This window comes from Mirounga leonina, unplaced genomic scaffold (genome assembly GCF_011800145.1).
Source record: "Mirounga leonina isolate KUSES-001 unplaced genomic scaffold, KU_Mleo_1.0 Mir_357, whole genome shotgun sequence".
Taxonomy (NCBI): Eukaryota; Metazoa; Chordata; class Mammalia; order Carnivora; family Phocidae; genus Mirounga; species Mirounga leonina.
In genome coordinates, this window is record NW_023270702.1 from 9,641,431 (window position 1) to 9,651,795 (window position 10,365).

General features: G+C 31.1%; 1 pseudogene; it reads left to right on the forward strand.

Annotated features, from left to right (window-relative positions):
- Window positions 1-5,854: 5,854 nt before the first annotated feature.
- On the forward strand, window positions 5,855-5,939 carry LOC118027153 (annotated as a pseudogene).
- The last annotated feature ends 4,426 nt before the right edge of the window (window positions 5,940-10,365 follow it).

The following is a 10,365-nucleotide window of genomic DNA, read 5'->3' on the forward strand; positions in this document are numbered from 1 at the left end:
GAAGGAAGGAAGGAAGGAAGGAAGGAAGGAAGGAAGGAAGGAAGGAAACAAGAGAGAGAGAAAACTAAGATTAGTTAGATATCTAGAATATAACGTGTATTTATGTAATGGGTATGAAATTATAAAATAAATAATAAAACCGAGTAGCAAGAAAACTATTTGGATGAGTTTCACGTCCTATAAAAGGTTTTGTTTTAAAATGTTCTCTATTATGGTTGCTTTAAATGAGGTTTTGTTGCTGGAGCTTCAAAGAATGGTCTCATATACAGGGATGTAGTTTTTATTTTGCATATTCCATAATAATGTGGTTCATATCAATATAAACATCGTGTGGTTCTCAAAGTCAATAGTTAATTTCTTCATACTGATCTGTACATTCAGAAAAAAAACATACATCAAAGTTAATGTATGCACAAGGTTTTAGGCTTAAAATACGTGCATAATGCTTAGTATGAAAAGATTATTTTCCACCATTATCAGTAAGGAAAGAGTTCAGTGGAAAAAATAGAACTGTCTGAAAAATGAGCAAAACATTCATTCACCATAAATAATATGTGTTTTGTTAGATAAATTCAGATATTTATGTTTGGTAATTTTGACTATATTAATCCTGTAAGAGAGATCCTATGAAGACTAGCAAGGCAGTAATCTGTCAGCCTATAGGTAATTACTTCTTTATTCTTTGTTTTAACATGTTTGTCTTATTTCAGGATGATTTTGTATTTCTAAAATTATGGATGAGTGTGATTATTACTGTCATTAAATGGGCTGCAGGTATTTTCTTGGTTAAAAAAATAGAATGACAGGTTTTTGTAGTGTAGCCTGCTTTTTAAGAGATAAAGGTATTTGTTTATATTTTGCTTTCGGCCAACATAACCTTTTGTAGACTGAGTTCTGGTGTGCCCAGTTGCAAGTTCATTAAAAAACATAAAGGTTCTGTCTATACGAGTATCTTTTGGCTTTAGAAATTTTTAGCACCAGAAAAAAATGGAAGCTTCCATTGTTTTCCTTTGGTGAAGACTACTTTGATGACAAGGAATATCTGTAGCCCCAAATAGAAGGAAATAATATATACAACAGACTTATTTCCACTGAAAAAAATTAAAATAATTATAAGGACTGTTTTATTGCTAGCAAGAAGAACATGGTCATAAGCATGAAGCAAAGACATTCATTGAGTTTTTAGTCCTCTGAAAAATGTTTAATATGACTTGAGAATTATTGCCTCATCAATTTCTTTAAGCATTAAAGTTAGTAGGAAACACTTGCCATGAGTATAAATTTGATGATCATTGTTTTAAAGAAACATTCTTAATTGCAATGAAAGGGAAAATCATAATCTAAAACTTAATTTTCATGGTTACAAATATATGACAGATATCTTCCCTTTGGATATTATTACAAAATTGAATATTCTGTATTTTAGCTCAGTTATTGAGTAGGAATATAGGCAAAAATGCAATATATATAACGTGAAAAATGGCTAAATGCTTTCTTATTAGATAATTTTTGTTGAAGAAAATAACTTCTTCAATATTCCAGTTCTTCTCTTCATACTTTAAAAATAATAGGGATTAGTAACTGGGATGATTCTATTACCACAGAGTGTTTGGAAGATTACACATAATAATCCAGAGTTCAATAAATGTTAACAATGATTTATTAGTAGTAAACCAGTTTTGCTGTGTCATTAATCATTGTGTTATCTTGGATCGGTCATTTTATCTTTTAGGCCCTCATTTTCTTCATCCAGAAAATATGAGGCAGGTTTGAAGTAGATGATCTCTTATGTTTCGTTAAGCTGTAATAATTAAATAATTCTATTTTATGGTGTACCAAAGGTGGATGACTTCCAGAATCTTGGGGCTTGGTTTAAATGGTATTGCACTTGTTATGTAAATATACTGGTTATTCTTCGTAGAGATACTATTTAAGTATATCTTTTTCTTCCCTAGAAATGTAATTGGCTGCCATTAATTAATTTTGATAAAGAGCTTTGAAGATGAAAAGTGTCATATAAGTGGTGATTCATCAAGCATGAGGAGTGCAAGTTCAACACTGCTGTAATATAAGTTAGACTTTGAAGGTAAGATTAAATTATGATGAGTTTTAATGACACCAAAGAAAAGCACGGATTTCTTTTATGAAGGAAAACGCTGCATAAAATTATACATATGTGATAAATGTTTTAACATTTTATTGAATACCTTTACAATGACAAAATGCTATGTATGATTTTTAATTCAAAAAATTCTGAAATGAGGGCTTCTGGGTGGCTCAGTTGTTAAGCGTCTGCCTTTAGCTCAGGTCACGATCTCAGGGTACTGGGATCGAGCCCCGCATCGGGCTCCCTGCTCAGCGGGAAGCCTGCTTCTCCCTCGCCCACTGCTCCTGCTTGTGTTCCTGCTCTCACTATCTCTCTCTGTCAAATATATAAATAAAATCTTAAAAAAAAAATTCTGAAATGAATACTAAGTAGAGTTGTCACTGAAATACAGGGGACATTGCTCTTGAAAGTTTTTATATACATAAATTGTTTGCTATTTATGATGTGCGTGTTGGTGATTATGACTAAAATCTTTTGGCTAATCAAGGATGTCAAGGTCCGTATATAGTTCCATTTCAAGGAATAATTTGAATCATGGTGTCTCTAAATCTATGAAACAATGAACCCTGCAAAGACCTAGTGCAGTCATGCTAGGTGACATAAAAGGGTTAAGCTAGATAAGCACACACTAAATTTGATTCTATAATTCATTAATTAAGTATGCATTATAAATGTGCTTTTACTTTAGCATTTTATTGATATATATATTATCTTTTTTTAGAAGTTTATTCCTAAAACATATTTCTAATAAAAAAGTGTATTTTTCATATGAAACATTACTTACATAATTTGTAAACCCAAGGATGCTTCCTTGGAAGGAGAGAGAAGCAAGGGAAAAGAATATCTATAACCCCGAGGTATCCAAATCTAGTATAGTCTCATATATAGAGATAGATAACATAATATAAATATTCTGTGATGTTCATTCACCTCTGCTCTAAGAAGAATGCCTGATAATCATTTTAGAGTACCATGATTTAAATATATGTATATAAAATATAATCCAGAATATATTCTAGTTAAAATTATTTTATCTAAGTTATATATTCACTTTTTCAAAATCAACATAGAGTAGCATGTTTCATGTCTATAATCTTTCATTTTGGTACATAAAGAAAAAGTAATTTAGTTTTAGTTAGTAATTTAATTTGTATCATTATAGGTGATACAAATTTTCTGATATAAATTTTATACTCATTCTCATCATTTTTCATGGCTTTATGTAGAAGACTATTCATCAGTTAACCCAAGTGTTTCTTAATTCTAAATGTTTAGAAGAAAATATTGGCAAAAGAATTATCATCATCTTACAATAAAAACACACACAAAATGAGGCTATGATTTGTGTAAATATTTCACCATTTGTATGGCCAACCTTAATTTCTCATAGCACATATTTTTCCTTCATGGTAATCCTGTGTTTGTGTATTTAACAAAGTAAAGCTGAGAGATTTTGAGTCTCATAAACTTCTTAGCAGAATCTCTTGGCATCATAATTTGCCTGTTGACTTTTAGTCCTAATTGGTTCATTTCTTTAAAGATGAAGAAACAGAAATGTTATAACTTGCTACTATTTTGCCTTCCATATTATTGCTCTTTCTTAAACATTAGAATGTAGTGTTTAAGAATATTTGTTATAAGCATGTCTCTCAAGATATTTCCCCAAGGCAGTATTCAGTTTCAAGTTGTGCTGACGATTTTGATGGAAAAGAATTGATACTATAGGATGAATTTTTATAGGTCAGTCAACGGACCATTCTGTGACAGTGGTATTTGTTTTCTTAAGGCCTTAGCAGGTCTGTGAGAAAAGTCAATGCAAAAAAAGATGGATACACTGGGTGTAAAGTATGAATTATCAATACATAATAGGTTTAAAGTTTTTCCCCCATATAATTTGAGAGTTGGAATTAAAAAAAAAGAATAGTTTCCAAAACTTTTAATTTTTCTGAATATTTTGAAAAAATTCATTTCCAGAAAATATTTATAATCTAGGTATAGTCATATTATTCTCCAGAGTTGAGATGCATGAAGGAACAAATAAATTTGGTGGGAGGATACTACAATAACCAGTTAAAAAGTAAAAATTCAGTGAGCCAATTATTTATGATAGATGTAGCTTCAGTCATGGCTTACATCTCGTTGAGACCTCTTAGAAAAACCTCCTCCTTTGATTTCGAGTATCAGAGAGTAGAACATTGTTTCGGACACCTATCTCGAGGCTTGACCCAATTTCTTCTCTTTACCTTATTGCCGAAACTCTTGGAAAGAGGGTATGATGGAGGAGAGAATAGTTCCATGGGAAGAGAAAGAAAATCAAGGACATTAAACACGTGGTTTGATGTATTAGAGAACTCTAAATCTATTTTCATATCTATCTACCTACCTATTTAATCCAACTGTCAGTCACACTTCAAAAGCACATCTTTTAATTCTGCTTCAGTTGGAATGATTCTACCTCCTGTTGATAGATAGTGTTCCAGGGCTTGTTGTAGTTACCACTTTCCACATAGCTATACACAGAAAAAAAAAGAGACACGATGTGTTATAACCAAGCTCAGTTGCACTGAATATCGTGGATTCTTCTGTTTGATCCTGACTTGGCTCAGCAAACCTCTCTCTCCTGCTGCCTCATTTTCTAAAAAGATTTACAAAAGAAGACATTTTAGGTTTACACATGGAATTACAGTGATTTTGAAGCATTTATGTTATCTAGACCTCTCCACTCTGGCCATTATTTTAAATCTAAAATTATTTTGCTAACATCTGTTTAAATATTGAAACAGATGACATCAACATGTCCCTGATGTTCATTAGTGAAAATTTTCCCAGATACTGAGTAGTCACTGAAATTTTATAGATGTAGATGTTTTCCTGAAAGGGCTTCAAAGTTCAATATTCAAAGTGTCCATGAAGGAAGGTATTTTCATTAAATTATTGGAAATATTGGAATAAAAACAGGTCATATTACCAGGAAATAATTAAATCCTGATGATGTTATATAAATTTCTTAGCTGATCAAATGTTTCTTTTACTTCTTAAAATAAGTTTATCATCAGCAGTTTAAAAACTAGTGATTTATTAGTTTAACTTTATAGATATTTATTGCAATCATTTTTGGTATGATGGATTTTGTCTTTAAATCAGGAGTAACATCCCTGTGAAAGTTCTATATCCAAATTTCTTAAATCAATTTGAGTAATCATCTACTCTTTTTGTTTCTTTCAAAATAAATATCAACATTCATCTGACGTTTGATGTGTTGATTAACAAATGAATAAGGCTACCATTTTTTTCTTATGTAAAGTATATTTTTCTTCCTTTTGCTTGGACCAAATGTGGGATAGAAATGTAAAGTATTCTCTAGAAAAACCTATCATTGCTGATTTCAATTGTCACTGAGTTGTCTCTCAGTTTCTCATTGTTTGTGTCAATGATTCAAAGACACACAAATTTTAATAACCCTTTAATATAGCCTGTATTACTTTTAAAGAATGTACAAAACTTAACCCTTCTGATGTGACCAGAACAAGACTTCTACCACTCTGATACATACTTTCTTCTGTTAATAGAGGATGAATTACTACATTTTGGTTGGTCCTCAGCTAGAAACATAGAAAGAAGTATGCATAATAACAAGATCTATTTTGTACAATTTAATGAAGAAGTATTTCAAACAAAGCTGTGTGAAATAGTTTTTCTGAGAAACACTTTTACTTTATAAATGCCATGTTTATTTTTAAGTTTTGAATCGCTTCTCGGCCTTTTGGCTAAGATCAAGTGTAGTATTTTTAAGTTTTGAAACTTATTTGAAAATATTTTTACATCATTCAATGAATTATACTTCAAACTTATACATGACATAATTAAAAACTACTTGAAATGGTTTTGTTTTCTAAATAGTAAATGGATCTTTTAAAAGTACCAATTTTAAATACTCTTAAAGAGGGCACTGTGTATGTGAGACTCGTATTTTTTCTTATCATGAAATTAACAAATTAAATTCTTTATATTTTTAGGGCTGTTCTTTCTCAAATATTTTTTTGCCACTATACCAAAGGATAAATAATTTCTTTACCAAATTATTGTAGTGGTTTTGAGCTGCTAGTCAGAATACCCAGGCTTTGCAGGCTCTGGCAGCAGGGCATGGAGATAAGAGTTTGTAGGTCCTGGGAACTTTTCTCTCCCCATAAGAACATGTACCTACTTCATGACATTCAGCAGATTCCGAGGGATGAAGCTCTCAGGAGAACCCGGGGCCTTCAGAATTAATTGTGAGCATTTTAAAATGCTGTAATGTATAAAGCAGTCATTGCAAATTTATACCAAAACAAACAGCAAAACCAAAACAAACCAAAATAATCTGTGTCCCTGATATGTTTTTTTTTAAATGAGCATGAAATCGTTTATTTTTATCTTACATGTAATCTAACCAGACTGGTTACTCATGTCTTAAAAAGGTAAATCCTTGTGTGGCCCTCAGTGCATTGGTCTTTTTTTTTTTTTATTCCATTTGTTGTCCCAATTTAAGTATTTCTCAAATATTCAAGATTCTCGATACTCTACATGTGTTTATACAGGTATTAGGATGAGAAACAAATGTATTTAGAACTATGAACGGTTAATTTATGTGCCCAGAACATATTGATTTATCTTATTATTGTGAAACTAATTTCTAAAATAGAATTTCATTCAAAAATCCAAATTTTTAATACTTAAATGATTTATAGAGTTTGTCATTTCTTGGTCGTTAAATAGATAATACTTATTTTGAATTCAGCGACACGCAGTGTTACTTGTATGGAATGTTCGGATTGTCATGAAATCTTGAGATGGAAGTTGAAATAAAGGAAACTACTCCAAAAGAGTAGTAAGAAAGATTTAAAATGTTCTGAATTGTTTTCTGGCTTTGAAGTGTGCAACCTTTAATACATGTGTTTGTCTTATGTTGTCTTTCTAGGATATTATACTTTGACATAGTGGTTACTGCCAAATCCATCTCTCTTTTTTTTTTTTCCTGAAATGATTTAGCTGTAATAAGACACTTGTTTTTCTTTTCTCCCTTTTACACTTTTTCTGCACAACTTTGCTTTATTCTTTAACCCCTCCTCCCCAAATCCAAATGGAGTATCACAACTTAGACTTCAAAGCAGTTTTTTTTAAAGTCCAGTTACTTGAAAGATGGGGTAATTCTCTTCCATGCTATATTTGATTTTTTTTCTTTTAAATTAAATACTTCAGCAATTTAAATTTATTTCTAAAGTGTGGGTGGAAAATTGATTTAAAACATTTAAAATGCACGGTGCATTAATATTAACTTTATTCTAGTTTATCTCAACTGGTTTAAGAGCCCTAAATTAAACTTGGATGCTCAGATCAAAGTTTGTTATAAAAAATAAAGCACTAAAAGCTTTTGAACTTATTTTGAAAACCTAATAAGGTTTCTCAGTTTGTTATTAGGATACCATTTAAAGAATAGATAATTATTGTACAGAGTAAAATATGAGTTAATATGGGTAAAGGCCCAGAGAGCACAATCTGTATACATTTCATTGCCCAAATGTGTAGCCCAGAATTAGGCATGTGGGAAACCATCAACATGTACTTCTAGAGATTGAGAATGGTTAAGCAAGGTCTCAATCACTGCAAAAAAATTCTCATGTTTTAAGATTCGTTTTTCTTATGTCAAAGAAGCCCCAGAGAACCTAAAGTTTGAAACGTACTTGCTATAATTTGTCAGTAAAATTGTAATTTTTGTATAATAATCCTGTAGCGAGTGTCATTAATAGTTAATGAATGAAAGATAATGCTTGTCTTGACAGCAAACCAAGAGGATAGTGAGTATAAATTTGATATTGTCATCTTTATTTCTCTTCCCCTATTATGTAGTTTTCTTTCTTTCTTTCTTTCTTTTTTTTTTTACAAAATTTAATAAGGAAGTCAACATGGATTGAAGACAAAGCTTTTCAAAAGTCATTTTATATTTACTACCCTGACTGATAAGGACATCTCTTTACCTTTGGGAGCCACCAATGGTCTTCAAAAATCAAAACAAAGATATTGTTTTTGTAAATAATCCTTTGTAATTTAGTACTTTTAAATAGGAAATCTATAAACAAATTACTGACCACATTATTTAAAAACACTTAAAATTATATTTTGTCTCTATGATAACTATTGCTTTGTTTTTTCTGTAGTGTTTAGCCAAACGCCTTGCACACATTTAAGGACTTAGGTTTGATATGGTAAGAAGAATAAGGTTACTTTGTTCAAGACAATTCGGTGTGTGGCAGTTACCCCATTGCAAAACCTGAAAGAAATTTCAGAAATTCTATCAATGAAGGTGCTTTAAAACAATATACATTAAAAAAATCTTTGACTCATTAAAAAAATCTCTAAAATAAACTAAGGAAATACAGCTCGCCTGGAGGCGATCTTACTCTATGTTAAAGCTGCCTCTTTGGGTATGTGTATGGGTGTGCATTTGTGTGTAAATGTGAACACACATTTACTATGTCGACATAAACCCATATACTCTGTGTGTGTGTGTGTACATAGGAAGTGTATATGCACATGGAGTATATACATGCCTATGAAGTGAATCATATTTTCTTTTCACACGCTGGTTCCATGGATGCTTTATTTTCCTCATTTTGATTGATCTCCAATTGGCAGTGTCTCCCTGCACTTGAGCTTTAAGTTTTTCTGCCCCCATAGGCTCTTTGTCAAGGAGCTAATGATCTGTAAACAAACACTTAAATAGGGAGCTCCCGATTTACAGGAAGCCATCTGTGAATTCTTTTGTGATGTGAATAATCACATCCTAATTTATCTGTTTTCCAACTTACCTGGCTTTTTTAAAGAATGGCTGTCTTGTGGTATTATTTTAGAATATGAAAACAAAGAGAATTGATCTCTCAGGTACTCCCGGTCTTTGAAAGTCTTGAACATTCTACAAGATTTAAAGACACATTTGATGAAGTGAGAAACATGCAATTAAGAACACAGAATTTTCACTTAGCACCGTACAGATCAAGGCCAATGAGAAAATTAAAAGCTAGGAACTGCTCAATATGCAATAATATATAGCAATCTTATAATTCGGGATAATTTGTTATAAAGATACAGACAAATGAGTTATACTCCATATTTCTGAGTAAAACAAAACCAGTATTATTTGAGGAATTTACTTCCCCCTGAGTCTCTTTGTATTTATAGAAATAGGCTTATTCTTAAAAGATATTGTGTGATTGAGTATGTGTATTCAGAGTAATTTATTTCACCATCATGTTTTAGGGGGTGTGAAAATCTCCAGGCAGGCTTATAAAAACCTTTATAAAGACCAATGATTAGAGTCATTGTGGCTTAGAAATGCTTGAAGTGGTTTCTATGGAAACCATGAAAGTAAGCAAAGAGATAATTTTAGGTAGTATAATATTTGTATCTACTCTCTCTATCATAAAAATAGCAACCTAAACTTTTCAGGTAAGGACCTTTTTTTCCTGAAATGCTGCATTTCAAAATCCACTGAAAGATATGGATAAAAATATGAATTAAAATGACAAAGTGTGTTTTCTATGAAGAAAAGTTCTCCCATCTTACTTCTTCACACATAAAAAGACAATTTTGTCCAGGCGCTGTATAAACCTGAAACCCAAAGTATACTGGCTAAACATTGTAGTGAAATTTGAAGGACAAATGCAGAATTTTGCTAAAATGCTAAATTACTGATCACTGGATAAAAGGATTATATAATTCTACACGGTATCCCATTAGAGTTAAAAATTTTATCTATAGGTGACTAAAGCTTTATTTTTTTGTTGGGGAGGGCTTGCTTATAGAATGTAGTTCTTCACTACAGTAAAATGTCTTATTCACTAATATCAATGTTTTGTTTCAAGAGAATAAAAATATGCCTATTTAGTTAAATATTTTGACACACAGAAGATCCATGTTGCTTGAAGACCATATGGAGCTATAGTGTAAGATTTTTGCTGGAGCTTCCATTAAAAACTTGAACAGACACTTTCAAATAAGATCATTTCTTATTTTCTAAGGAAATTTGTTCTTTTATGTATAGTTCTTGGAGTTTTTCTGGGAAAACGAAATGTCTCCAGCTTTAATTTTATGAAGTCTAATGATACTTTAAAATGCGAAATTAGTCAAAACACATTTAAATTAGTGTTTTGGAATTTAATTTATAATCAAAAGCCAATACTTTTATGAAACATCCAACTGTCCTTCTTAAAATGCATAAAAAT